The 26,541-nt window shown below is 38.0% G+C and overlaps 1 protein-coding gene and 32 non-coding genes across 33 annotated transcripts in view; 32 read left to right on the top strand and 1 right to left on the bottom strand.

Moving 5' to 3' along the window:
- LOC134848630 (uncharacterized) overlaps window positions 1-26,541 on the bottom strand; it is a 244,181-nt gene that overhangs the window by 180,021 nt on the left and 37,619 nt on the right. The window lies entirely within an intron of this gene.
- Trnav-uac (transfer RNA valine (anticodon UAC)) lies at window positions 69-141 on the top strand. Its single transcript has one exon. It is a non-coding gene; the product is annotated as a tRNA-Val (tRNA).
- On the top strand, window positions 353-425 carry Trnav-aac (transfer RNA valine (anticodon AAC)). Its single transcript has one exon. It is a non-coding gene; the product is annotated as a tRNA-Val (tRNA).
- Window positions 639-711, top strand: Trnav-uac (transfer RNA valine (anticodon UAC)). Its single transcript has one exon. It is a non-coding gene; the product is annotated as a tRNA-Val (tRNA).
- Window positions 1,492-1,564, top strand: Trnav-uac (transfer RNA valine (anticodon UAC)). Its single transcript has one exon. It is a non-coding gene; the product is annotated as a tRNA-Val (tRNA).
- On the top strand, window positions 1,776-1,848 carry Trnav-aac (transfer RNA valine (anticodon AAC)). The gene has a single exon. It is a non-coding gene; the product is annotated as a tRNA-Val (tRNA).
- Trnav-uac (transfer RNA valine (anticodon UAC)) lies at window positions 2,062-2,134 on the top strand. Its single transcript has one exon. It is a non-coding gene; the product is annotated as a tRNA-Val (tRNA).
- Window positions 2,915-2,987, top strand: Trnav-uac (transfer RNA valine (anticodon UAC)). The gene has a single exon. It is a non-coding gene; the product is annotated as a tRNA-Val (tRNA).
- Trnav-aac (transfer RNA valine (anticodon AAC)) lies at window positions 3,768-3,840 on the top strand. Its single transcript has one exon. It is a non-coding gene; the product is annotated as a tRNA-Val (tRNA).
- On the top strand, window positions 4,339-4,411 carry Trnav-uac (transfer RNA valine (anticodon UAC)). The gene has a single exon. It is a non-coding gene; the product is annotated as a tRNA-Val (tRNA).
- On the top strand, window positions 4,605-4,677 carry Trnav-uac (transfer RNA valine (anticodon UAC)). Its single transcript has one exon. It is a non-coding gene; the product is annotated as a tRNA-Val (tRNA).
- Trnav-aac (transfer RNA valine (anticodon AAC)) lies at window positions 4,889-4,961 on the top strand. Its single transcript has one exon. It is a non-coding gene; the product is annotated as a tRNA-Val (tRNA).
- On the top strand, window positions 5,743-5,815 carry Trnav-uac (transfer RNA valine (anticodon UAC)). Its single transcript has one exon. It is a non-coding gene; the product is annotated as a tRNA-Val (tRNA).
- On the top strand, window positions 6,027-6,099 carry Trnav-aac (transfer RNA valine (anticodon AAC)). Its single transcript has one exon. It is a non-coding gene; the product is annotated as a tRNA-Val (tRNA).
- On the top strand, window positions 6,311-6,383 carry Trnav-uac (transfer RNA valine (anticodon UAC)). The gene has a single exon. It is a non-coding gene; the product is annotated as a tRNA-Val (tRNA).
- Trnav-aac (transfer RNA valine (anticodon AAC)) lies at window positions 6,594-6,666 on the top strand. Its single transcript has one exon. It is a non-coding gene; the product is annotated as a tRNA-Val (tRNA).
- On the top strand, window positions 7,165-7,237 carry Trnav-uac (transfer RNA valine (anticodon UAC)). Its single transcript has one exon. It is a non-coding gene; the product is annotated as a tRNA-Val (tRNA).
- Window positions 7,433-7,505, top strand: Trnav-uac (transfer RNA valine (anticodon UAC)). The gene has a single exon. It is a non-coding gene; the product is annotated as a tRNA-Val (tRNA).
- Trnav-uac (transfer RNA valine (anticodon UAC)) lies at window positions 7,717-7,789 on the top strand. The gene has a single exon. It is a non-coding gene; the product is annotated as a tRNA-Val (tRNA).
- On the top strand, window positions 8,001-8,073 carry Trnav-aac (transfer RNA valine (anticodon AAC)). The gene has a single exon. It is a non-coding gene; the product is annotated as a tRNA-Val (tRNA).
- Trnav-uac (transfer RNA valine (anticodon UAC)) lies at window positions 8,286-8,358 on the top strand. The gene has a single exon. It is a non-coding gene; the product is annotated as a tRNA-Val (tRNA).
- On the top strand, window positions 8,573-8,645 carry Trnav-aac (transfer RNA valine (anticodon AAC)). Its single transcript has one exon. It is a non-coding gene; the product is annotated as a tRNA-Val (tRNA).
- On the top strand, window positions 9,141-9,213 carry Trnav-aac (transfer RNA valine (anticodon AAC)). Its single transcript has one exon. It is a non-coding gene; the product is annotated as a tRNA-Val (tRNA).
- Window positions 9,710-9,782, top strand: Trnav-aac (transfer RNA valine (anticodon AAC)). The gene has a single exon. It is a non-coding gene; the product is annotated as a tRNA-Val (tRNA).
- On the top strand, window positions 10,832-10,904 carry Trnav-uac (transfer RNA valine (anticodon UAC)). The gene has a single exon. It is a non-coding gene; the product is annotated as a tRNA-Val (tRNA).
- On the top strand, window positions 11,115-11,187 carry Trnav-aac (transfer RNA valine (anticodon AAC)). The gene has a single exon. It is a non-coding gene; the product is annotated as a tRNA-Val (tRNA).
- Window positions 12,237-12,309, top strand: Trnav-uac (transfer RNA valine (anticodon UAC)). The gene has a single exon. It is a non-coding gene; the product is annotated as a tRNA-Val (tRNA).
- On the top strand, window positions 12,520-12,592 carry Trnav-aac (transfer RNA valine (anticodon AAC)). Its single transcript has one exon. It is a non-coding gene; the product is annotated as a tRNA-Val (tRNA).
- Window positions 13,077-13,149, top strand: Trnav-aac (transfer RNA valine (anticodon AAC)). The gene has a single exon. It is a non-coding gene; the product is annotated as a tRNA-Val (tRNA).
- On the top strand, window positions 13,934-14,006 carry Trnav-uac (transfer RNA valine (anticodon UAC)). Its single transcript has one exon. It is a non-coding gene; the product is annotated as a tRNA-Val (tRNA).
- Trnav-aac (transfer RNA valine (anticodon AAC)) lies at window positions 14,218-14,290 on the top strand. Its single transcript has one exon. It is a non-coding gene; the product is annotated as a tRNA-Val (tRNA).
- Trnav-uac (transfer RNA valine (anticodon UAC)) lies at window positions 15,069-15,141 on the top strand. The gene has a single exon. It is a non-coding gene; the product is annotated as a tRNA-Val (tRNA).
- Trnav-uac (transfer RNA valine (anticodon UAC)) lies at window positions 17,006-17,078 on the top strand. Its single transcript has one exon. It is a non-coding gene; the product is annotated as a tRNA-Val (tRNA).

Below are 26,541 nucleotides of genomic sequence, written 5' to 3'. Positions count from 1 at the left end.
GACAAATGCACTGATGACAAAAATTCCAGTCTGCAAAAGAAGAAAAAGAAGCTACTTCAGAAATCTCAGGTGCTGTGGTGTAGCGGTTATCACGTCTGCCTTACACGCAGAAGGTCTCCAGTGCGATCCTGGACAGCATCAAAAAGTCCAGTTTCATGGAATTGATAAATAGGAATTGCACAAAGAGTTTGTTCAATGCAAAATACGGTAAAGCTAACTACAGAAAAATTGCCTGACACTTGACGGAATTACTATAAGACATGCGAAATTTTTGGGTGACTTTTGAAATATGCACTGATGACGAAAATTCCAGGTCTGCAAAACAATTTTAAAAAGCTACTTAAGAATCTCAGGTGCTGTGGTGTAGCGGTTATCACGTCTGCCTAACACGCAGAAGGTCTCCAGTTCGATCCTGGATAGCATCAAAAAGTCAATCGTCATAAAAATGACGAATAAAGACTTTACAACGATTTTGTTCGTTGAAAAAAATATTTCAACTAGTTCCAGGAAAAATTGCCTAACATGTGACGAAAATAGTTTAAGACATGCGAAGTTTTTCCGAAATTTTCGACAAATTTACTGATGACAAAAATTCCAGGTCTGCAAAAGAAGAAAAAGAAGCTACTTCAGAAATCTCAGGTGCTGTGGTGTAGCGGTTATCACGTCTGCCTTACACGCAGAAGGTCTCCAGTGCGATCCTGGACAGCATCAAAAAGTCCAGTTTCATGGAATTGATAAAAAGGAATTGCACAAAGATTTTGTTCAATGCAAAATACGCTAAAGCTAACTCCAGAAAAATTGCCTGACACTTGACGGAATTACTATAAGACATGCGAAATTTTTTCGTAACTTTTGAAATATGCACTGATGACGAAAATTCCAGGTCTGCAAAACAATTTAAAAAAGCTACTTAAGAATATCAGGTGCTGTGGTGTAGCGGTTATCACGTCTGCCTAACACGCAGAAGGTCTCCAGTTCGATCCTGATAGCATCAGAAAGTCAACTGTCATAAAAACGTTGAATAAGGACTGTACAAAATTTTGTTCGTTGAAAAATTTATTTCAACTAACTCCAGGAAAAATTGACTAACATGTGACGAAAATAAATTAAGACATGCGAAGTTTTTCCGAAATTTTCGACAAATGCACTGATGAAAAAAACTCCAGGTGTGCAAAACAAGAAAGAAAAGCTACTTGAGCAAGCTCAGGTGATGTGATGTAGCGGTTATCACGTCTGCCTAACATGCAGAAGGTCTCCAAGTCAATCCTGGACAACATCAGAAAGTCAATCGTCATAAAAATGACGAATAAAGACTATAAAACGATTTTGTTCGTTGAAAAAAATATTTCAACAAGTTCCAGGAAAAATTGCCTAACATGTGACGAAAATAGTTTAAGACATGCGAAGTTTTTCCGAAATTTTCGACAAATGCACTGATGACAAAAACTCCAGTCTGCAAAAGAAGAAAAAGAAGCTACTTCAGAAATCTCAGGTGCTGTGGTGTAGCGGTTATCACGTCTGCCTTACACGCAGAAGGTCTCCAGTGCGATCCTGGACAGCATCAAAAAGTCCAGTTTCATGGAATTGATAAATAGGAATTGCACAAAGAGTTTGTTCAATGCAAAATACGGTAAAGCTAACTCCAGAAAAATTGCCTGACACTTGACGGAATTACTATAAGACATGCGAAATTTTTGGGTGACTTTTGAAATATGCACTGATGACGAAAATTCCAGGTCTGCAAAACAATTTTAAAAAGCTACTTAAGAATCTCAGGTGCTGTGGTGTAGCGGTTATCACGTCTGCCTAACACGCAGAAGGTCTCCAGTTCGATCCTGGATAGCATCAAAAAGTCAATCGTCATAAAAATGACGAATAAAGACTTTACAACGATTTTGTTCGTTGAAAAAAATATTTCAACTAGTTCCAGGAAAAATTGCCTAACATGTGACGAAAATAGTTTAAGACATGCGAAGTTTTTCCGAAATTTTCGACAAATTTACTGATGACAAAAATTCCAGGTCTGCAAAAGAAGAAAAAGAAGCTACTTCAGAAATCTCAGGTGCTGTGGTGTAGCGGTTATCACGTCTGCCTTACACGCAGAAGGTCTCCAGTGCGATCCTGGACAGCATCAAAAAGTCCAGTTTCATGGAATTGATAAAAAGGAATTGCACAAAGATTTTGTTCAATGCAAAATACGCTAAAGCTAACTCCAGAAAAATTGCCTGACACTTGACGGAATTACTATAAGACATGCGAAATTTTTTCGTAACTTTTGAAATATGCACTGATGACGAAAATTCCAGGTCTGCAAAACAATTTAAAAAAGCTACTTAAGAATATCAGGTGCTGTGGTGTAGCGGTTATCACGTCTGCCTAACACGCAGAAGGTCTCCAGTTCGATCCTGATAGCATCAGAAAGTCAACTGTCATAAAAACGTTGAATAAGGACTGTACAAAATTTTGTTCGTTGAAAAATTTATTTCAACTAACTCCAGGAAAAATTGGCTAACATGTGACGAAAATAAATTAAGACATGCGAAGTTTTTCCGAAATTTTCGACAAATGCACTGATGAAAAAAGCTCCAGGTGTGCAAAACAAGAAAGAAAAGCTACTTGAGCAAGCTCAGGTGATGTGATGTAGCGGTTATCACGTCTGCCTAACATGCAGAAGGTCTCCAAGTCAATCCTGGACAACATCAGAAAGTCAATCGTCATAAAAATGACGAATAAAGACTATAAAACGATTTTGTTCGTTGAAAAAAATATTTCAACAAGTTCCAGGAAAAATTGCCTAACATGTGACGAAAATAGTTTAAGACATGCGAAGTTTTTCCGAAATTTTCGACAAATGCACTGATGACAAAAACTCCAGTCTGCAAAAGAAGAAAAAGAAGCTACTTCAGAAATCTCAGGTGCTGTGGTGTAGCGGTTATCACGTCTGCCTTACACGCAGAAGGTCTCCAGTGCGATCCTGGACAGCATCAAAAAGTCCAGTTTCATGGAATTGATAAATAGGAAGTGCACAAAGAGTTTGTTCAATGCAAAATACGGTAAAGCTAACTCCAGAAAAATTGCCTGACACTTGACGGAATTACTATAAGACATGCGAAATTTTTTCGTAACTTTTGAAATATGCACTGATGACAAAAATTCCAGGTCTGCAAAACAATTAAAAAAAGCTACTTAAGAAGCTCAGGTGCTGTGGTGTAACTGTTATCACGTCTTCCTAACACGCAGAAGGTCTCCAGTTCGATCCTGGATAGCATCAAAAAGTCAATCGTCATAAAAATGACGAATAAAGACTTTACAACGATTTTGTTCGTTGAAAAAAATATTTCAACTAGTTCCAGGAAAAATTGCCTAACATGTGACGAAAATAGTTTAAGACATGCGAAGTTTTTCCGAAATTTTCGACAAATGCACTGATGACAAAAATTCCAGTCTGCAAAAGAAGAAAAAGAAGCTACTTCAGAAATCTCAGGTGCTGTGGTGCAGCGGTTATCACGTCTGCCTTACACGCAGAATGTCTCCAGTGCGATACTGGACAGCATCAGAAAATCCGATTTCATAGAATTGATAAATAGGAACTGCACAAAGATTTTGTTCGATGCCAAATACGGTAAAGCTAACTCCAGAAAAATTGCCTGACACTTGACGGAATTACTATAAGACATACAAAAAAATTTCGTAACTTTTGAAATATGCACTGATGACGAAAATTCCAGGTCTGCAAAACAAATAAAAAAAGCTACTTAAGAATCTCAGGTGCTGTGGTGTAGCGGTTATTACGTCTGCCTAACACGCAGAAGGTCTCCAGTTCGATCCTGGATAGCATCGGAAAGTCAACTGTCATAAAAACGTTGAATAAGGACTGTACAAATTTTTGTTCGTTGAAAAATTTATTTCAACTAACTCCAGGAAAAATTGGCTAACATGTGATGAAAATAAATTAAGACATGCGAAGTTTTTCCGAAATTTTCGACAAATGCACTGATGAAAAAAAGTCCAGGTGTGCAAAACAAGAAAGAAAAGCTACTTGAGCAAGCTCAGGTGCTGTGATGTAGCGGTTATCACGTCTGCCTAATATGCAGAAGGTCTCCAAGTCAATCCTGGACAACATCAGAAAGTCAATCGTCATAAAAATGACGAATAAAGACTATAAAACGATTTTGTTCGTTGAAAAAAATATTTCAACAAGTTCCAGGAAAAATTGCCTAACATGTGACGAAAATAGTTTAAGACATGCGAAGTTTTTCCGAAATTTTCGACAAAAGCACTGATGACAAAAATTCCAGGTCTGCAAAAGAAGAAAAAGAAGCTACTTCAGAAATCTCAGGTGCTGTGGTGTAGCGGTTATCACGTCTGCCTTACACGCAGAAGGTCTACAGTGCGATCCTGGACAGCATCAAAAAGTCCAGTTTCATGGAATTGATAAATAGGAATTGCACAAAGATTTTGTTCAATGCAAAATACGGTAAAGCTAACATGTGACGAAAATAGTTTAAGACATGCGAAGTTTTTCCGAAATTTTCGACAAATGCACTGATGACAAAAATTCCAGGTCTGCAAAACAATAAAAAAAAGCTACTTCAGAAATCTCAGGTGCTGTGGTGTAGCGGTTATCACGTCTGCCTTACACGCAGAAGGTCTCCAGTGCGATCCTGGACAGCATCAAAAAGTCCAGTTTCATGGAATTGATAAATAGGAATTGCACAAAGATTTTGTTCAATGCAAAATACGGTAAAGCTAACTCCAGAAAAATTGCCTGACACTTGACGGAATTACAATAAGACATGCAAAATTTTTTCGTAACTTTTGAAATATGCACTGATGACAAAAATTCCAGGTCTGCAAAACAATTTTAAAAAGCTACTTAAGAATCTCAGGTGCTGTGGTGTAGCTGTTATCACGTCTGCCTAACACGCAGAAGGTCTCCAGTTCGATCCTGGATAGCATCAGAAAGTCAATCGTCATAAAAATGACGAATAAAGACTATACAACGATTTTGTTCATTGAAAAATATATTTCAACAAGTTCCAGGAAAAATTGCCGAACATGTGACGAAATTAGTTTAACACATGCGAAGTTTTTCCGAAATTTTCGACAATTGCACTGATGACAAAAATTCCAGTCTGCAAAAGAAGAAAAAGAAGCTACTTCAGAAATCTCAGGTGCTGTGGTGTAGCGGTTATCACGTCTGCCTAACACGCAGAAGGTCTCCAGTTCGATCCTGATAGCATCAGAAAGTCAACTGTCATAAAAACGTTGAATAAGGACTGTACAAAATTTTGTTCGTTGAAAAATTTATTTCAACTAACTCCAGGAAAAATTGGCTAACATGTGACGAAAATAAATTAAGACATGCGAAGTTTTTCCGAAATTTTCGACAAATGCACTGATGAAAAAAACTCCAGGTGTGCAAAACAAGAAAGAAAAGCTACTTGAGCAAGCTCAGGTGATGTGATGTAGCGGTTATCACGTCTGCCTAACATGCAGAAGGTCTCCAAGTCAATCCTGGACAACATCAGAAAGTCAATCGTCATAAAAATGACGAATAAAGACTATAAAACGATTTTGTTCGTTGAAAAAAATATTTCAACAAGTTCCAGGAAAAATTGCCTAACATGTGACGAAAATAGTTTAAGACATGCGAAGTTTTTCCGAAATTTTCGACAAATGCACTGATGACAAAAACTCCAGTCTGCAAAAGAAGAAAAAGAAGCTACTTCAGAAATCTCAGGTGCTGTGGTGTAGCGGTTATCACGTCTGCCTTACACGCAGAAGGTCTCCAGTGCGATCCTGGACAGCATCAAAAATTCCAGTTTCATGGAATTGATAAATAGGAAGTGCACAAAGAGTTTGTTCAATGCAAAATACGGTAAAGCTAACTCCAGAAAAATTGCCTGACACTTGACGGAATTACTATAAGACATGCGAAATTTTTTCGTAACTTTTGAAATATGCACTGATGACAAAAATTCCAGGTCTGCAAAACAATTTAAAAAAGCTACTTAAGAAGCTCAGGTGCTGTGGTGTAACTGTTATCACGTCTGCCTAACACGCAGAAGGTCTCCAGTTCGATCCTGGATAGCATCAAAAAGTCAATCGTCATAAAAATGACGAATAAAGACTTTACAACGATTTTGTTCGTTGAAAAAAATATTTCAACTAGTTCCAGGAAAAATTGCCTAACATGTGACGAAAATAGTTTAAGACATGCGAAGTTTTTCCGAAATTTTCGACAAATGCACTGATGACAAAATTCCAGTCTGCAAAAGAAGAAAAAGAAGCTACTTCAGAAATCTCAGGTGCTGTGGTGCAGCGGTTATCACGTCTGCCTTACACGCAGAAGGTCTCCAGTGCGATCCTGGACAGCATCAAAAAGTCCAGTTTCATGGAATTGATAAATAGGAATTGCACAAAGAGTTTGTTCAATGCAAAATACGGTAAAGCTAACTCCAGAAAAATTGCCTGACGCTTGACGGAATTACTATAAGACATGCGAAATTTTTCGTAACTTTTGAAATATGCACTGATGACGAAAATTCCAGGTCTGCAAAACAAATAAAAAAAGCTACTTAAGAATCTCAGGTGCTGTGGTGTAGCGGTTATTACGTCTGCCTAACACGCAGAAGGTCTCCAGTTCGATCCTGGATAGCATCGGAAAGTCAACTGTCATAAAAACGTTGAATAAGGACTGTACAAATTTTTGTTCGTTGAAAAATTTATTTCAACTAACTCCAGGAAAAATTGGCTAACATGTGATGAAAATAAATTAAGACATGCGAAGTTTTTCCGAAATTTTCGACAAATGCACTGATGAAAAAAAGTCCAGGTGTGCAAAACAAGAAAGAAAAGCTACTTGAGCAAGCTCAGGTGCTGTGATGTAGCGGTTATCACGTCTGCCTAATATGCAGAAGGTCTCCAAGTCAATCCTGGACAACATCAGAAAGTCAATCGTCATAAAAATGACGAATAAAGACTATAAAACGATTTTGTTCGTTGAAAAAAATATTTCAACAAGTTCCAGGAAAAATTGCCTAACATGTGACGAAAATAGTTTAAGACATGCGAAGTTTTTCCGAAATTTTCGACAAAAGCACTGATGACAAAAATTCCAGGTCTGCAAAAGAAGAAAAAGAAGCTACTTCAGAAATCTCAGGTGCTGTGGTGTAGCGGTTATCACGTCTGCCTTACACGCAGAAGGTCTACAGTGCGATCCTGGACAGCATCAAAAAGTCCAGTTTCATGGAATTGATAAATAGGAATTGCACAAAGATTTTGTTCAATGCAAAATACGGTAAAGCTAACATGTGACGAAAATAGTTTAAGACATGCGAAGTTTTTCCGAAATTTTCGACAAATGCACTGATGACAAAAATTCCAGGTCTGCAAAACAATAAAAAAAAAAGCTACTTCAGAAATCTCAGGTGCTGTGGTGTAGCGGTTATCACGTCTGCCTTACACGCAGAAGGTCTCCAGTGCGATCCTGGACAGCATCAAAAAGTCCAGTTTCATGGAATTGATAAATAGGAATTGCACAAAGATTTTGTTCAATGCAAAATACGGTAAAGCTAACTCCAGAAAAATTGCCTGACACTTGACGGAATTACAATAAGACATGCAAAATTTTTTCGTAACTTTTGAAATATGCACTGATGACAAAAATTCCAGGTCTGCAAAACAATTTTAAAAAGCTACTTAAGAATCTCAGGTGCTGTGGTGTAGCGGTTATCACGTCTGCCTTACACGCAGAAGGTCTCCAGTGCGATCCTGGACAGCATCAAAAAGTCCAGTTTCATGGAATTGATAAATAGGAATTGCACAAAGATTTTGTTCAATGCAAAATACGGTAAAGCTAACTCCAGAAAAATTGCCTGACACTTGACGGAATTACAATAAGACATGCAAAATTTTTTCGTAACTTTTGAAATATGCACTGATGACAAAAATTCCAGGTCTGCAAAACAATTTTAAAAAGCTACTTAAGAATCTCAGGTGCTGTGGTGTAGCTGTTATCACGTCTGCCTAACACGCAGAAGGTCTCCAGTTCGATCCTGGATAGCATCAGAAAGTCAATCGTCATAAAAATGACGAATAAAGACTATACAACGATTTTGTTCGTTGAAAAATATATTTCAACAAGTTCCAGGAAAAATTGCCGAACATGTGACGAAATTAGTTTAAGACATGCGAAGTTTTTCCGAAATTTTCGACAATTGCACTGATGACAAAAATTCCAGTCTGCAAAACAAGAAAAAGAAGCTACTTCAGAAATCTCAGGTGCTGTGGTGTAGCGGTTATCACGTCTGCCTTACACGCAGAAGGTCTCCAGTGCGATCCTGGACAGCATCAAAAAGTCCAGTTTCATGGAATTGATAAATAGGAATTGCACAAAGATTTTGTTCAATGCAAAATACGGTAAAGCGAACTCCAGAAAAATTGCCTGACACTAGACGGAATTACTATAAGACATGCCAAATTTTTTCGTAACTTTTGAAATATGCACTGATGACGAAAATTCCAGGTCTGCAAAACAATTTAAAAAAAAAGCTACTTAAGAAGCTCAGGTGCTGTGGTGTAGCGGTTATCACTTCTGCCTAACACGCAGAAGGTCTCCAGTTCGATCCTGGACAGCATCAGAAAGACAAATATCAGAACAATGATGAATAAGGACTGTGCAAACAATTTGTTCGTTGAAAATTATATTTCCACTAACTCCGGAAAAATTGCCTGATACGTGACGACAATACATTAAGACATGCTAAAATTTTCCGTATTTTTCGACAAATGCACTGTTGATAAAATTCCAGGTCTGCAAAATAAGAAAAAGAAGCTACTTCCGAAAGCTCAGGAGCTGTGGTGTAGCAGTTATCACGTCTGACTTACACGCAGAAGGTCTCCAGTTCGATCCTGTACAGCATCAGAAAGTGCAGTACCATAGAAATGATAAATATGGATTGCACAAAAATTTTGTTCAATGCAAAATACAGTAAAGCTAACTCCAGAAAAATTACCTGACACTTGACGGAATTACAATAAGACATGCAAAATTTTTTCGTAACTTTTGAAATATGCACTGATGACAAAAATTCCAGGTCTGCAAAACAATTTTAAAAAGCTACTTAAGAATCTCAGGTGCTGTGGTGTAGCTGTTATCACGTCTGCCTAACACGCAGAAGGTCTCCAGTTCGATCCTGGATAGCATCAGAAAGTCAATCGTCATAAAAATGACGAATAAAGACTATACAACGATTTTGTTCGTTAAAAAATATATTTCAACTAGTTCCAGTAAAAATTGCCGAACATGTGACGAAATTAGTTTAAGACATGCGAAGTTTTTCCGAAATTTTCGACAAATGCACTGATGACAAAAATTCCAGTCTGCAAAAGAAGAAAAAGAAGCTACTTCAGAAATCTCAGGTGCTGTGGTGTAGCGGTTATCACGTCTGCCTTACACGGAGAAGGTCTCCAGTGCGATCCTGGACAGCATCAAAAAGTCCAGTTTCATGGAATTGATAAATAGGAATTGCACAAAGATTTTGTTCAATGCAAAATACGGTAAAGCGAACTCCAGAAAAATTGCCTGACACTTGACGGAATTACTATAAGACATGCCAAATTTTTTCGTAACTTTTGAAATATGCACTGATGACGAAAATTCCAGGTCTGCAAAACAATTTTAAAAAGCTACTTAAGAATCTCAGGTGCTGTGGTGTAGCGGTTATCACGTCTGCCTAACACGCAGAAGGTCTCCAGTTCGATCCTGGATAGCATCAAAAAATCAATCGTCATAAAAATGACGAATAAAGACTATACAACGATTTTGTTCGTTGAAAAATATATTTCAATTAGTTCCAGGAAAAATTGCCTGATACGTGACGACAATACATTAAGACATGCTAAAATTTTCCGTAATTGTCGACAAATTCACTGTTGATAAAATTCCAAGTCTGCAAAACAAGAAAAAGAAGCTACTTGTGAAAGCTCAGGAGCTGTGGTGTAGCGGTTATCACGTCTGACTTACACGCAGAAGGTCTCCAGTTCGATTCTGGACAGCATCAGAAAGTGCAGTATCATAGAATTGAAAAACATGGAATGCACAAACATTTTGTTCATTGGAAAATACGGTGAAACTGACTCCAGAAAAATTGCCTGACCTGCGTAACTTTTCCGTAACTTTTGACATTTGCACTGATGACAAAAACTCCAGGTCTGCAAAACAAGGAAAAGAAGCTACTTGGGAAAGCTCAGGTGATGTGGTGTAGCGGTTAGCACGTCTGCCTAACATGCAGATGTTCTCCAAGTCAATCCTGGACAGCATCAGAAAGTCAACTGTCATAAAAAACGTTGAATAAGGACTAAACAAAATTTTGTTCGTTGAAAAATGTATTTCAACTTACTCCAGGAAAAATTTGCTAACATGTGACGAAAAAAAATTAAGACATGCGAAGTTTTTCCGAAATTTTCGACAAATGCACTGATGACAAAAATTCCAGGTCTTCATGCAAAACAAGAAAAAGAAGCTACTTGAGTAAGCTCAGATGCTGTGATGTAGCGGTTATAACGTCTGCCGAACATGCAGAAGGTCTCCAAGTCAACCCTGGACAGCATCAGAAAGTCAATCGTCATAAAAATGACGAATAAGGACTGTACAATGATTTTGTTCGTTGAAAAATATATTTCAACTAACTCCAGAAAAACTGCCTGACACGTGACAAAAATTCATCAAGACTTGCGAAAATTTTTCGTTACTTCCGAAAAATGCACTGATGACAAAATTTCCAGGTCTGCAAATCAAGAAAAAGAAGCTACTTCAGAAAGCTCAGGTGCTGTGGTGTAGCGGTTATCACGTCTGCCTTACACACAGAAGGTCTCCAGTTCGATCCTAGACAGCATCAGAAAGTACAGTTTCATAGAAATGATAAATAGGAATTGCACAAAGATTTCGTTCATTGCAAAATACGGTAAAACTAACTCCAGAACGTTGCCTGACAAGTGACGAAATTACAATAAGACATGCGAAGTTTTTCAGAAATTTTCGATAAATGCACTGATGACGAAAATTGCAGGTGTGCAAAACAAGAAAAAGAAGCTACTTAACAAGCTCAGGTGCTGTGTTGTAGCGGTTTTCACGTCTGCCTAACACGCAGAAGGTCTCCAGTTCGATCCTGGACAGCATCAGAAAAGACAATTATCATAATAATGATGAATAAGGACTGTACAAAGATTTTGTTCGTTGAAAATTATATTTCCACTAACTCAGGAAAAATTGCCTGATACGTGACGACAATACATTAAGACATGCAAAAATTTTCCGTAATTTTCTACAAATGCACTGATGACAAAATTCCAGGCCTGCAAAACAAGAAAAAGAAGCTACTTGTGAAAGCTCAGGAGCTGTGGTGTAGCGGTTATCACGTCTGACTTACACGCAGAAGGTCTCCAGTTCGATTCTGGACAGCATCAGAAAGTGCAGTATCATAGAATTGAAAAACATGGAATGCACAAACATTTTGTTCATTGGAAAATACGGTGAAACTGACTCCAGAAAAATTGCCTGACCTGCGTAACTTTTCCGTAACTTTTGACATTTGCACTGATGACAAAAACTCCAGGTCTGCAAAACAAGGAAAAGAAGCTACTTGGGAAAGCTCAGGTGATGTGGTGTAGCGGTTAGCACGTCTGCCTAACATGCAGATGTTCTCCAAGTCAATCCTGGACAGCATCAGAAAGTCAACTGTCATAAAAAACGTTGAATAAGGACTAAACAAAATTTTGTTCGTTGAAAAATGTATTTCAACTTACTCCAGGAAAAATTTGCTAACATGTGACGAAAAAAAATTAAGACATGCGAAGTTTTTCCGAAATTTTCGACAAATGCACTGATGACAAAAATTCCAGGTCTTCATGCAAAACAAGAAAAAGAAGCTACTTGAGTAAGCTCAGATGCTGTGATGTAGCGGTTATAACGTCTGCCGAACATGCAGAAGGTCTCCAAGTCAACCCTGGACAGCATCAGAAAGTCAATCGTCATAAAAATGACGAATAAGGACTGTACAATGATTTTGTTCGTTGAAAAATATATTTCAACTAACTCCAGAAAAACTGCCTGACACGTGACAAAAATTCATCAAGACTTGCGAAAATTTTTCGTTACTTCCGAAAAATGCACTGATGACAAAATTTCCAGGTCTGCAAATCAAGAAAAAGAAGCTACTTCAGAAAGCTCAGGTGCTGTGGTGTAGCGGTTATCACGTCTGCCTTACACACAGAAGGTCTCCAGTTCGATCCTAGACAGCATCAGAAAGTACAGTTTCATAGAAATGATAAATAGGAATTGCACAAAGATTTCGTTCATTGCAAAATACGGTAAAACTAACTCCAGAACGTTGCCTGACAAGTGACGAAATTACAATAAGACATGCGAAGTTTTTCAGAAATTTTCGATAAATGCACTGATGACGAAAATTGCAGGTGTGCAAAACAAGAAAAAGAAGCTACTTAACAAGCTCAGGTGCTGTGTTGTAGCGGTTTTCACGTCTGCCTAACACGCAGAAGGTCTCCAGTTCGATCCTGGACAGCATCAGAAAAGACAATTATCATAATAATGATGAATAAGGACTGTACAAAGATTTTGTTCGTTGAAAATTATATTTCCACTAACTCAGGAAAAATTGCCTGATACGTGACGACAATACATTAAGACATGCAAAAATTTTCCGTAATTTTCTACAAATGCACTGATGACAAAATTCCAGGCCTGCAAAACAAGAAAAAGAAGCTACTTGAGAATGCTGAGGAACTGTGGTGTAGCGGTTATCGCGTCTGCCTTACACGCAGAGGGTCTCCATTTCGATCCTAGACAGCATCAGAGAGTCCAGTTTCATAGAAATGATAAATAGGAACTGCACAAAGATTTCGTTCATTGCAAAATACGGTAAAACTAACTCCAGAACTTTGCCTGACAAGTGACGATATAACAATAAGACATCCGAAGTTTTCGATAAATGCACTGATGACGAAAATTCCAGGTGTGCAAAACAAGAAAAAGAAGCTACTTAAGAAGCTCAGGTGCTGTGGTGTAGCGGTTATCACGTCTGCCTAACACGCAGAAGGTCTCCAGTTTGATCCTGGACAGCATCAGAAAGACAATTATCATAATAATGATGAATAAGGAGTGTACAAAGATTTGTTCGTCGAAAATTATATTTCCACTAACTCCGGAAAAATTGCCTAATACGTGACGACAATACATTAAGACATGCAAAAAATTTTCCGTAACTTTCTACAAATGCACTGATGACAAAATTCCAGGTCTGCAAAACAAGAAAAAGAAGCTACTTGAGAAAGCTGAGGAACTGTGGTGTAGCGTTTATCACGTCTGCCTTACACGCAGACTGTCTCCAGTTCGATCCTGGATAGCATCAGAAAGTCAACTGTCATAAAAAACGTTGAATAAGGACTAAACAAAATTTTGTTCGTTGAAAAATGTATTTCAACTTACTCCAGGAAAAATTTGCTAACATGTGACGAAAAAAAATTAAGACATGCGAAGTTTTTCCGAAATTTTCGACAAATGCACTGATGACAAAAATTCCAGGTGTGCAAAACAAGAAAGAAAAGCTACTTGAGCAAGCTCACGTGCTGTGATGTAGCGGTTATCACGTCTGCCTAACATGCAGAAGGTCTCCAAGTCAATCCTGGACAGCATCAGATAGTCAATCGTCATAAAAACGACGAATAAAAACTATACAACGATTTTGTTCGTTGAAAAATATATTTCAACTAGTTCCAGGAAAAATTGCCTAACATGTGACAAAAATAGTTTGAGACATGCGAAGTTTTTCCGAAATTTTCGACAAATGCACTGATGACAAAAATTCCAGGTCTGCAAAAGAAGAAAAAAGAAGCTACTTCAGAAATCTCAGGTGCTGTGGTGTAGCGGTTATCACATCTGCCTTACACGCAGAAGGTCTCCAGTGCGATCCTGGACAGCATCAGAAAGTCAACTACCATAAAAATGATGAATAATAACTGTGCAAAGAATTTGTTCGTTGAAAAATATACTTCATGAACTCCAGTAAAAATTGCCTAACTTGTGACAAAAGTAAATTAAGACATGCGAAGTTTTTCCAAAATTTTCGATAAATGCACTGATGACGAAAATTCCAGGTGTGCAAAACAAGAAAAAGAAGCTACTTAAGAAGCTCAGGTGCTGTGGTGTAGCGGTTATCACGTCTGCCTAACACGCAGAAGGTCTCCAGTTCGATCCTGGACAGCATCATAAAGACAATTATCATAATAATGATGAACAAGGACTGTACAAAGATTTTGTTCGTTGAAAATTATATTTCCACTAACTCCGGAAAAATTGCCTGATACGTGACGACAATACATTAAGACATGCAAAAAATTTGCCGTAATTTTCGACAAATGCACTGATTGTCAAAATTCCAGGTCTGCAAAGTAAGAAAAAGAAGCTACTTCAGAAAGCTCAGGAGCTGTGGTGTAGCGGTTATCACGTCTGCCTTACACGCAGAAGGTCTGCAGTTCGATCCTGGATAGCATCAGAAAGTCAACTGTCATAAAAACGTTGAATAAGGACTGTACAAAATTTTGTTCGTTGAAAAATTTATTTCAACTGACTCCAGAAAAATTGCCTGACACTTGACGAAATTACAATAAGACATGCGAAATTTTTCCGTAACTTTTGACATATGCACTGATGACAAAAATTCCAGGTCTGCAAAACAAGAAAAAGAAGCTACTTGAGAATGCTCAGGTGCTGTGGTGTAGCGGTTAGCACATCTGCCTAACATGCAGAAGGTCTCCAAGTCAATCCTGGACAGCATCAGAAAGTCAACTACCATTAAAATGATGAATAATGACTGTACAAAGAGTTTGTTCGTTGAAAAGTATATATATAGCCATGGAAAAATTGGCTAACATGTGACGAATATAAATTAAGACATGCGAAGGTTTTCCGTAATTTTCGACAAATGCACTGATGACAAAATTCCAGGTCTGCAAAACAAGAAAAAGAAGCTACTTCAGAAATCTCAGGAGCTGTGGTGTAGCGGTTATCACGTCTGCCTTACACGCAGAAGGTCTCCAGTTCGATCCTGGATAGCATCAGAAAGTCAAATGTCATAAAAACGTTGAAAAAGGACTGTACAAAATTTTGCTCGCTGAAAAATTTATTTCAACTGACTCCAGAAAAATTGCCTGATACGTGACGAAATTACAATAAGACATGCGAAATTTTTCCGTAACTTTTGACATATGAATTGATGACAAAAATTCCAGGTCTGCAAATCAAGAAAAAGAAGCTACTTCAGAATGCTCAGGTGCTGTGATGTAGCGGTTATCACGTCTGCCTAACATGCAGAAGTTCTCCAAGTCAATCCTGGGCAGCATCAGAAAGTCAATCCTCATAAAAATGACGAATAAGGACTATACAACGATTTTGTTTGTTGAAAAATATCACGTCTGCCTTACACGCAGAATGTCTCCAGTGCGATACTGGACAGCATCAGAAAATCCGATTTCATAGAATTGATAAATAGGAACTGCACAAAGATTTTGTTCGATGCCAAATACGGTAAAGCTAACTCCAGAAAAATTGCCTGACACTTGACGGAATTACTATAAGACATACAAAAAATTTTCGTAACTTTTGAAATAGGCACTGATGACGAAAATTTCAGGTCTGCAAAACAATAAAAAAAAGCTACTTGAGAAAGCTCAGGTGCTGTAGTGTAGCGCTTCTCACGTCTGCCTTACACGCAGAAGGTCTCCAGTTCGATCCTGGATAGCATCAGAAAGTCAAATGTCATAAAAACGTTGAAAAAGGACTGTACAAAATTTTGCTCGCTGAAAAATTTATTTCAACTGACTCCAGAAAAATTGCCTGATACGTGACGAAATTACAATAAGACATGCGAAATTTTTCCGTAACTTTTGACATATGAATTGATGACAAAAATTCCAGGTCTGCAAATCAAGAAAAAGAAGCTACTTCAGAATGCTCAGGTGCTGTGATGTAGCGGTTATCACGTCTGCCTAACATGCAGAAGTTCTCCAAGTCAATCCTGGGCAGCATCAGAAAGTCAATCCTCATAAAAATGACGAATAAGGACTATACAACGATTTTGTTTGTTGAAAAATATCACGTCTGCCTTACACGCAGAATGTCTCCAGTGCGATACTGGACAGCATCAGAAAATCCGATTTCATAGAATTGATAAATAGGAACTGCACAAAGATTTTGTTCGATGCCAAATACGGTAAAGCTAACTCCAGAAAAATTGCCTGACACTTGACGGAATTACTATAAGACATACAAAAAATTTTCGTAACTTTTGAAATAGGCACTGATGACGAAAATTTCAGGTCTGCAAAACAATAAAAAAAAGCTACTTGAGAAAGCTCAGGTGCTGTAGTGTAGCGCTTCTCACGTCTGCCTTACACGCAGAAGGTCTCCAGTTCGATCCTGGATAGCATCAGGAAGTCAATTGTCATTAAAATGTTGATTAAGGATTGTACAAAAATTTTGTTTGTTGAAAAATTTATTTCAACTAACTCCAGAAAAATTGCCTGACATGTGACTAAATTTCATTAAGACATGCTAAAAGTTTCCGTTATTTTCGAAAAATGCACTGATGACAAAAATTCCAGGTCTGCGAAACAAGAAAAAGAAGCTACTTGAAAAAGCTCAGGTGCTGGGGTGTAGCGGTTATCACGTCTGCCTAACACGCAAAATGCCTTCAGTTCGATCCTGGACAGCATCAGAAAGTTCAGTTTCATAGAATTGATAAATATAGATTGCACAAAGATTTTGTTCATTGGAAAATACGTTTACACTAACTCCAGCAAATTAGCCTGACACGTGACGAAAATACAAGACATGCGAAATTTTTCCGTAACTTTCGACAAATGCACTGATGAGACTAATTCCAGGTCTGCGAAACAAGAAAAAGAAGCTACTTGAAAAAGCTCAGGTGCTGTGGTGTAGCGGTTATCACGTCTGCCTTACACGCAGAAGGTCTCCAAATCGATCCTGGACAGCATCATTAAGTCAATTATCATAATAATGATGAATAAGGACTGTTCAAAGATTTTGTTCGTTGAAAAATATTTTTCAATTAACTCCGAAAAATTGCCTGACACGTGACGAAAATACATTAAGACATGCGCAGTTTTACCGCAGTTTTCGACAACCGCACTGATGCCAAAAATTCCAGGTCTACAAAACAAGAAAAAGAAGCTATTTCTGAAAGCTCAGGTGCTGTGGTGTAGCGGCTACCACGTGTGCCTTTCACGCATAAGGACTCCAGTTCAATCCTGGAAATCATCAGAAAGTCCAGTTTCATAGAATTTATAAATATGGACTGCACGAAAATTTTGTTCATTGGAAAATACGGTGAAACTGACTCCAGAAAAAATGCCTGACATGCGAAATTTTTCCGTAATTTTTGACATATGCACTGATGACAAAAATTCCAGGTCTGCAAAACAAGGAAAAGAAGCTTCTTGGGAAAGCTCAGGTGATGTGGTGTAGCGGTTATAACGTCTGACTTACATGCAGAAGGTCTCCAGTTCGATCCTGGATAGCATCAGAAAGTGCAGTTTCATAGAATTGAGAACAATGGATTGCACAAAAATTTTGTTCATTGGAAAATACGGTGAAACTGACTCCAGAAAAAATGCCTGACATGCGAAATTTTTCAGTGACTTTTGACTTATGCACTGATGACAAAAATTCCAGGTCTGCAAAACAAGAAAAAGAAGCTACTGGAGAAAGCTACTTGCAGTGGTGTAGCGGTTATCACGTCTGACTTACACGCAGAAGGTCTCCAGTTCGATCCTGGACAGCATCAGACAGTCAACTACCATAAAAATGATGAATAATGACTGTACAAAGAGTTTGTTCGTTGAAAAATATATTTCAATTAACTCCAGGAAAAATTGCCTTAACATGTGACGAAAATAAATTAAGACATGCGAAAACTTTCGGTAATTTTCGAAAAATACACTGATGACAAAAATTCCAGTGCATGCAAAACAAAAAAAAGAAGCTACCTGAGTAAGCTCAGATGCTGTGATGTAGCGGTTATCACGTCTGCCTAACATGCAGCAGGTCTCCAAGTCAACCCGGTACAGCATCAGAAAGTCAATCGTCATAAAAATGACGAATAAGGACTGTACAAAGATTTTGTTCGTTGAAAAATATATTTCAACTAACTCCAGAAAAACTGCCTGACACGTGACAAACATTCATCAAGACTTGCGAAAGTTTTTCGTTATTTCCGAAAAATGCACTGATGACAAAAATTCCAGGTCTGCAAAACAAGAAAAAGAAGCTACTTCAGAAAGCTCAGGTGCTGTGGTGTAGCGGTTATCAAGTCTGCCATACACGCAGAAGGTCTCCAGTTCGATCCTGGACAGCGTCAGAAAGTCCAGTTTCATAGAATTGATAAATAGGAATTGCACAAAAAGTTTGTTAAGTGCACAAAACGATAAAGCTAACTCCAGAAGAATTGCCTGACACCTGACGGAATTTCTATAAGACAAGCGAAATTTTTTCGTAACTTTCGAAATATGCACTGATGACGAAAATTCCAGGTCTGCAAAACAAGAACAAAATGCTACTTGAGAAGCTCAGGTGCTGTGGTGTAGCGCTTCTCACGTTTGCCTTACACGCAGAAGGTCTCCAGTTCGATCCTCGATAGCATCAGAAAGTCAACTGTCATAAAAAACGTTGAATAAGGACTGTACAAAGATTTTGTTCGTTGAAAAATTTATTTCAACTAACTCCAGAAAAATTGCCTGACATGTGACGAAATTTCATTATGACATGCGAAAATTTTCCGTAATTTTCGAAAAACGCACTGATGGCAAAAATTCCAGGTCTGCATACAAAACAAGAAAAAGAAGCTACTGGAGAGAGCTACTTGCAGTGGTGTAGCGGTTATCACGTCTGACTTACACGCAGAAGGTCTCCAGTTCGATCCTGGACAGCATCAGACAGTCAACTACCATAAAAATGATGAATAATGACGGTACAAAGAGTTTGTTCGTTGAAAAATATATTTCAATTAAATCCAGGAAAAATTGCCTTAACATGTGACGAAAATAAATTAAGACATGCGAAAATTTTCGGTAATTTTCGAAAAATACACTGATGACAAAAATTCCAGTGCATGCAAAACAAAAAAAGAAGCTACTTGAGTAAGCTCAGATGCTGTGATGTTGCGGTTATCACGTCTGCCTAACATGCAGCAGGTCTCCAAGTCAACCCGGTACAGCATCAGAAAGTCAATCGTCATAAAAATGACGAATAAGGACTGTACAAAGATTTTGTTCGTTGAAAAATATATTTCAACTAACTCCAGAAACACTGCCTGACACGTGACAAACATTCATCAAGACTTGCGAAAGTTTTTCGTTATTTCCGAAAAATGCACTGATGACAAAAATTCCAGGTCTGCAAAACAAGAAAAAGAAGCTACTTCAGAAAGCTCAGGTGCTGTGGTGTAGCGGTTATCAAGTCTGCCATACACGCAGAAGGTCTCCAGTTCGATCCTGGACAGCATCAGAAAGTCCAGTTCCATAGAATTGATAAATAGGAATTGCACAAAAAGTTTGTTAAGTGCACAATACGGTAAAGCTAACTCCAGAAGAATTGCCTGACACCTGACGGAATTTCTATAAGACAAGCGAAATTTTTTCGTAACTTTTGAAATATGCACTGATGACGAAAATTCCAGGTCTGCAAAACAAGAACAAAATGCTACTTGAGAAGCTCAGGTGCTGTGGTGTAGCGCTTCTCACGTTTGCCTTACACGCAGAAGGTCTCCAGTTCGATCCTGGACAGCATCAGACAGTCAACTACCATAAAAATGATGAATAATGACGGTACAAAGAGTTTGTTCGTTGAAAAATATATTTCAATTAACTCCAGGAAAAATTGCCTTAACATGTGACGAAAATAAATTAAGACATGCGAAAATTTTCGGTAATTTTCGAAAAATACACTGATGACAAAAATTCCAGTGCATGCAAAACAAAAAAAGAAGCTACTTGAGTAAGCTCAGATGCTGTGATGTTGCGGTTATCACGTCTGCCTAACATGCAGCAGGTCTCCAAGTCAACCCGGTACAGCATCAGAAAGTCAATCGTCATAAAAATGACGAATAAGGACTGTACAAAGATTTTGTTCGTTGAAAAATATACTTCAACTAACTCCAGAAAAATTGCCTGACACGTGACGAATTTTCATATGACATGCGAAAATTTTCCGTAATTTTCGAAAAACGCACTGATGGCAAAAATTCCAGGTCTGCATACAAAACAAGAAAAAGAAGCTACTTGAGTAAGCTAAGATGCTGTGGTGTAGCGGCTGGCACGTCTGCCTTTCACGAATAAGGACTCCAGTTCAATCCTGGAAAGCATCAGAAAGTCCAGTTTCATAGAATTTATAAATATGGACTGCACAAAAATTTTGTTCATTGGAAAATACGGTAAAACTGACTCCAGAAAAAAGCCTGACATGCGAAATTTTTCCGTAATTTTTGACATATGCACTGATGACAAAAATTCCAGGTCTGCAAAACAAGAAAAAAAAGCTACTTGGGAAAGCTCAGGTGCTGTGGTGTAGCGGTTATAACGTCTGACTTACACGCAGAAGGTCTCCAGTTCGAACCTGGATAGCATCATAAAGTGCAGTTTCATAGAATCGATAAAAATGGATTGCACAAAAATTTTGTTCATTGGAAAATACGGTGAAACTGACTCCAGAAAAAATGCCTGACATGCGAAATTTTTCAGTAACTTTTGATTTATGCACTGATGACAAAAATTCCAGGTCTGCAAAACAAGAAAAAGAAGCTTTTTGAGAAATCTAGTTGCAGTGGTGTAGCGGTTATCACGTCTGACTTACACGCAGAAGGTCTCCAGTTCGATCCTGGACAGCATCAGAAAGTCAATTATCATAGTAATGATGAATAAGGACTGTTCAAAGATTTTATTCGTTGAAAAATATTTTTCAGTTAACTCCGAAAAAGTTGCCTGACACGTGACGAAAATACATTAAGACATGCGAAGTTTTACCGCAGTTTTCAACTAACCCGCTGATGACAAAAATTCCAGGTCTACAAAACAAGAAAAAGAAGCTATTTCTGAAAGCTCAGGTGCTGTGGTGTAGCGGCTGGCACGTCTGCCTTTCACGCATAAGGACTCCAGTTCAATCCTGGAAAGCATCAGAAAGTCCAGTTTCATAGAATTTATAAATATGGACTGCACAAAAATTTTGTTCATTGGAAAATACGGTGAAACTGACTCCAGAAAAAATGCCTGACATGCAAAATTTTTCCGTAATTTTTGACATATGCACTGATGACAAAAATTCCAGGTCTGCAAAACAAGAAAGAGAAGCTCTTTGGGAAAGCTCAGGTGCTGTGGTGTAGCGGTTATAACGTCTGACTTACACGCAGAAGGTCTCCAGTTCGATCCTCGATAGCATCAGAAAGTGCAGTTTCATAGAATTGATAAAAATGGATTGCACAAAAATTTTGTTCATTGGAAAATACGGTGAAACTGACTCCAGAAAAAATGCCTGACATGCGAAATTTTTCAGTGACTTTTGACTTATGCACTGATGACAAAAATTCCAGGTCTGCAAAACAAGAAAAAGAAGCTACTTGAGAAAGCTACTTGCAGTGGTGTAGCGGTTATCACGTCTGACTTACACGCAGAAGGTCTCCAGTTCGATCCTCGATAGCATCAGAAAGTGCAGTTTCATAGAATTGATAAAAATGGATTGCACAAAAATTTTGTTCATTGGAAAATACGGTGAAACTGACTCCAGAAAAAATGCCTGACATGCGAAATTTTTCAGTAACTTTTGATTTATGCACTGATGACAAAAATTCCAGGTCTGCAAAACAAGAAAAAGAAGCTTTTTGAGAAATCTAGTTGCAGTGGTGTAGCGGTTATCACGTCTGACTTACACGCAGAAGGTCTCCAGTTCGATCCTGGACAGCATCAGAAAGTCAATTATCATAGTAATGATGAATAAGGACTGTTCAAAGATTTTATTCGTTGAAAAATATTTTTCAGTTAACTCCGAAAAAGTTGCCTGACACGTGACGAAAATACATTAAGACATGCGAAGTTTTACCGCAGTTTTCAACTAACCCGCTGATGACAAAAATTCCAGGTCTACAAAACAAGAAAAAGAAGCTATTTCTGAAAGCTCAGGTGCTGTGGTGTAGCGGCTGGCACGTCTGCCTTTCACGCATAAGGACTCCAGTTCAATCCTGGAAAGCATCAGAAAGTCCAGTTTCATAGAATTTATAAATATGGACTGCACAAAAATTTTGTTCATTGGAAAATACGGTGAAACTGACTCCAGAAAAAATGCCTGACATGCAAAATTTTTCCGTAATTTTTGACATATGCACTGATGACAAAAATTCCAGGTCTGCAAAACAAGAAAAAGAAGCTCTTTGGGAAAGCTCAGGTGCTGTGGTGTAGCGGTTATAACGTCTGACTTACACGCAGAAGGTCTCCAGTTCGATCCTCGATAGCATCAGAAAGTGCAGTTTCATAGAATTGATAAAAATGGATTGCACAAAAATTTTGTTCATTGGAAAATACGGTGAAACTGACTCCAGAAAAAATGCCTGACATGCGAAATTTTTCAGTGACTTTTGACTTATGCACTGATGACAAAAATTCCAGGTCTGCAAAACAAGAAAAAGAAGCTACTTGAGAAAGCTACTTGCAGTGGTGTAGCGGTTATCACGTCTGACTTACACGCAGAAGGTCTCCAGTTCGATCCTGGACAGCATCAGAAAGTCAACTACCATAAAAATGATGAATACTGACTGTACAAAGAATTTGTTCGTTGAAAAATATATATTTCAATTAACTCCAGGAAAAATTGCCTAACATGTGACAAAAATAAATTAAGACATGCGAAAATTTTCCGTAATTTTAGAAAAATACACTGATGACAAAAATTCCAGGTCTGCATGCAAAACAAGAAAAAGAAGCTACTTGAGTAAGCTGAGATGCTGTGATGTAGCGGTTATCACGTCTGCCTAACATGCAGCAGGTCTCCAAGTCAACCCGGTACAGCATCAGAAAGTCAATCGTCATAAAAATTACGAATAAGGACTGTACAAAGATTTTGTTCGTTGAAAAATATATTTCAACTAACTCCAGAAAAACTGCCTGACAGGTGACAAACATTCATCAAGACTTGCGAAAATTTTTCGTTATTTCCGAAAAATGCACTGATGACAAAAATTCCAGGTCTGCAAAACAAGAAAAAGAAGCTACTTCAGAAAGCTCAGGTGCTGTGGTGTAGCGGTTATCAAGTCTGCCATACACGCAGAAGGTCTCCAGTTCGATCCTGGACAGCATCAGAAATTCCAGTTGCATAGAATTGATAAATAGGAAATGCGCAAAGAGTTTGTTAATTGCAAAATACGGTAAAGCTAACTCCAGAAGAATTGCCTGACACCTGACGGAATTTCTCTAAGACAAGCGAAATTTTTTCGTAACTTTTGAAATATGCACTGATGACAAAAATTCCAGGTCTGCAAAACAAGAAAAAGAAGCTACTTGGGAAAGCTCAGGTGCTGTGGTGTAGCGGTTATAACGTCTGACTTACACGCAGAAGGTCTCCAGTTCGATCCTCGATAGCATCAGAAAGTGCAGTTTCATAGAATTGATAAAAATGGATTGCACAAAAATTTTGTTCATTGGAAAATACGGTGAAACTGACTCCAGAAAAAATGCCTGACATGCGAAATTTTTCAGTGACTTTTGACTTATGCACTGATGACAAAAATTCCAGGTCTGCAAAACAAGAAAAAGAAGCTACTTGAGAAAGCTACTTGCAGTGTTGTAGCGGTTATCACGTCTGACTTACACGCAGAAGGTCTCCAGTTCGATCCTGGACAGCATCAGAAAGTCAACTACCATAAAAATGATGAATACTGACTGTACAAAGAATTTGTTCGTTGAAAAATATATATTTCAATTAACTCCAGGAAAAATTGCCTAACATGTGACAAAAATAAATTAAGACATGCGAAAATTTTCCGTAATTTTAGAAAAATACACTGATGACAAAAATTCCAGGTCTGCATGCAAAACAAGAAAAAGAAGCTACTTGAGTAAGCTGAGATGCTGTGATGTAGCGGTTATCACGTCTACCTAACATGCAGCAGGTCTCCAAGTCAACCCGGTACAGCATCAGAAAGTCAATCGTCATAAAAATTACGAATAAGGACTGTACAAAGATTTTGTTCGTTGAAAAATATATTTCAACTAACTCCAGAAAAACTGCCTGACAGGTGACAAACATTCATCAAGACTTGCGAAAATTTTTCGTTATTTCCGAAAAATGCACTGATGACAAAAATTCCAGGTCTGCAAAACAAGAAAAAGAAGCTACTTCAGAAAGCTCAGGTGCTGTGGTGTAGCGGTTATCAAGTCTGCCATACACGCAGAAGGTCTCCAGTTCGATCCTGGACAGCATCAGAAATTCCAGTTTCATAGAATTGATAAATAGGAAATGCGCAAAGAGTTTGTTAATTGCAAAATACGGTAAAGCTAACTCCAGAAGAATTGCCTGACACCTGACGGAATTTCTATAAGACAAGCGAAATTTTTTCGTAACTTTTGAAATATGCACTGATGACGAAAATTCCAGGTCTGCAAAACAAGAACAAAATGCTACTTGAGAAGCTCAGGTGCTGTGGTGTAGCGCTTCTCACGTTTGCCTTACACACAGAAGGTCTCCAGTTCGATCCTGGATAGATTCAGGAAGTCAATTGTCATAAAAATGTTGAATAAGGACTGTACAAAGATTTTGTTCGTTGAAAAATTTATTTCAACTAACTCCAGAAAAATTGCCTTAACATGTGACGAAAATAAATTAAGACATGCGAAAATTTTCGGTAATTTTCGAAAAATACACTGATGACAAAAATTCCAGTGCATGCAAAACAAAAAAAGAAGCTACTTGAGTAAGCTCAGATGCTGTGATGTTGCGGTTATCACGTCTGCCTAACATGCAGCAGGTCTCCAAGTCAACCCGGTACAGCATCAGAAAGTCAATCGTCATAAAAATGACGAATAAGGACTGTACAAAGATTTTGTTCGTTGAAAAATATACTTCAACTAACTCCAGAAAAATTGCCTGACACGTGACGAATTTTCATATGACATGCGAAAATTTTCCGTAATTTTCGAAAAACGCACTGATGGCAAAAATTCCAGGTCTGCATACAAAACAAGAAAAAGAAGCTACTTGAGTAAGCTAAGATGCTGTGGTGTAGCGGCTGGCACGTCTGCCTTTCACGAATAAGGACTCCAGTTCAATCCTGGAAAGCATCAGAAAGTCCAGTTTCATAGAATTTATAAATATGGACTGCACAAAAATTTTGTTCATTGGAAAATACGGTAAAACTGACTCCAGAAAAAAGCCTGACATGCGAAATTTTTCCGTAATTTTTGACATATGCACTGATGACAAAAATTCCAGGTCTGCAAAACAAGAAAAAAAAGCTACTTGGGAAAGCTCAGGTGCTGTGGTGTAGCGGTTATAACGTCTGACTTACACGCAGAAGGTCTCCAGTTCGAACCTGGATAGCATCAGAAAGTGCAGTTTCATAGAATCGATAAAAATGGATTGCACAAAAATTTTGTTCATTGGAAAATACGGTGAAACTGACTCCAGAAAAAATGCCTGACATGCGAAATTTTTCAGTAACTTTTGATTTATGCACTGATGACAAAAATTCCAGGTCTGCAAAACAAGAAAAAGAAGCTTTTTGAGAAATCTAGTTGCAGTGGTGTAGCGGTTATCACGTCTGACTTACACGCAGAAGGTCTCCAGTTCGATCCTGGACAGCATCAGAAAGTCAATTATCATAGTAATGATGAATAAGGACTGTTCAAAGATTTTATTCGTTGAAAAATATTTTTCAGTTAACTCCGAAAAAGTTGCCTGACACGTGACGAAAATACATTAAGACATGCGAAGTTTTACCGCAGTTTTCAACTAACCCGCTGATGACAAAAATTCCAGGTCTACAAAACAAGAAAAAGAAGCTATTTCTGAAAGCTCAGGTGCTGTGGTGTAGCGGCTGGCACGTCTGCCTTTCACGCATAAGGACTCCAGTTCAATCCTGGAAAGCATCAGAAAGTCCAGTTTCATAGAATTTATAAATATGGACTGCACAAAAATTTTGTTCATTGGAAAATACGGTGAAACTGACTCCAGAAAAAATGCCTGACATGCAAAATTTTTCCGTAATTTTTGACATATGCACTGATGACAAAAATTCCAGGTCTGCAAAACAAGAAAGAGAAGCTCTTTGGGAAAGCTCAGGTGCTGTGGTGTAGCGGTTATAACGTCTGACTTACACGCAGAAGGTCTCCAGTTCGATCCTCGATAGCATCAGAAAGTGCAGTTTCATAGAATTGATAAAAATGGATTGCACAAAAATTTTGTTC

This window comes from Symsagittifera roscoffensis, chromosome 6, assembly GCF_963678635.1.
Source record: "Symsagittifera roscoffensis chromosome 6, txSymRosc1.1, whole genome shotgun sequence".
Taxonomy (NCBI): Eukaryota; Metazoa; Xenacoelomorpha; order Acoela; family Convolutidae; genus Symsagittifera; species Symsagittifera roscoffensis.
Note: the sequence above shows the minus strand (reverse complement) of the source record. Positions and strands in the feature narration are given on the sequence as shown.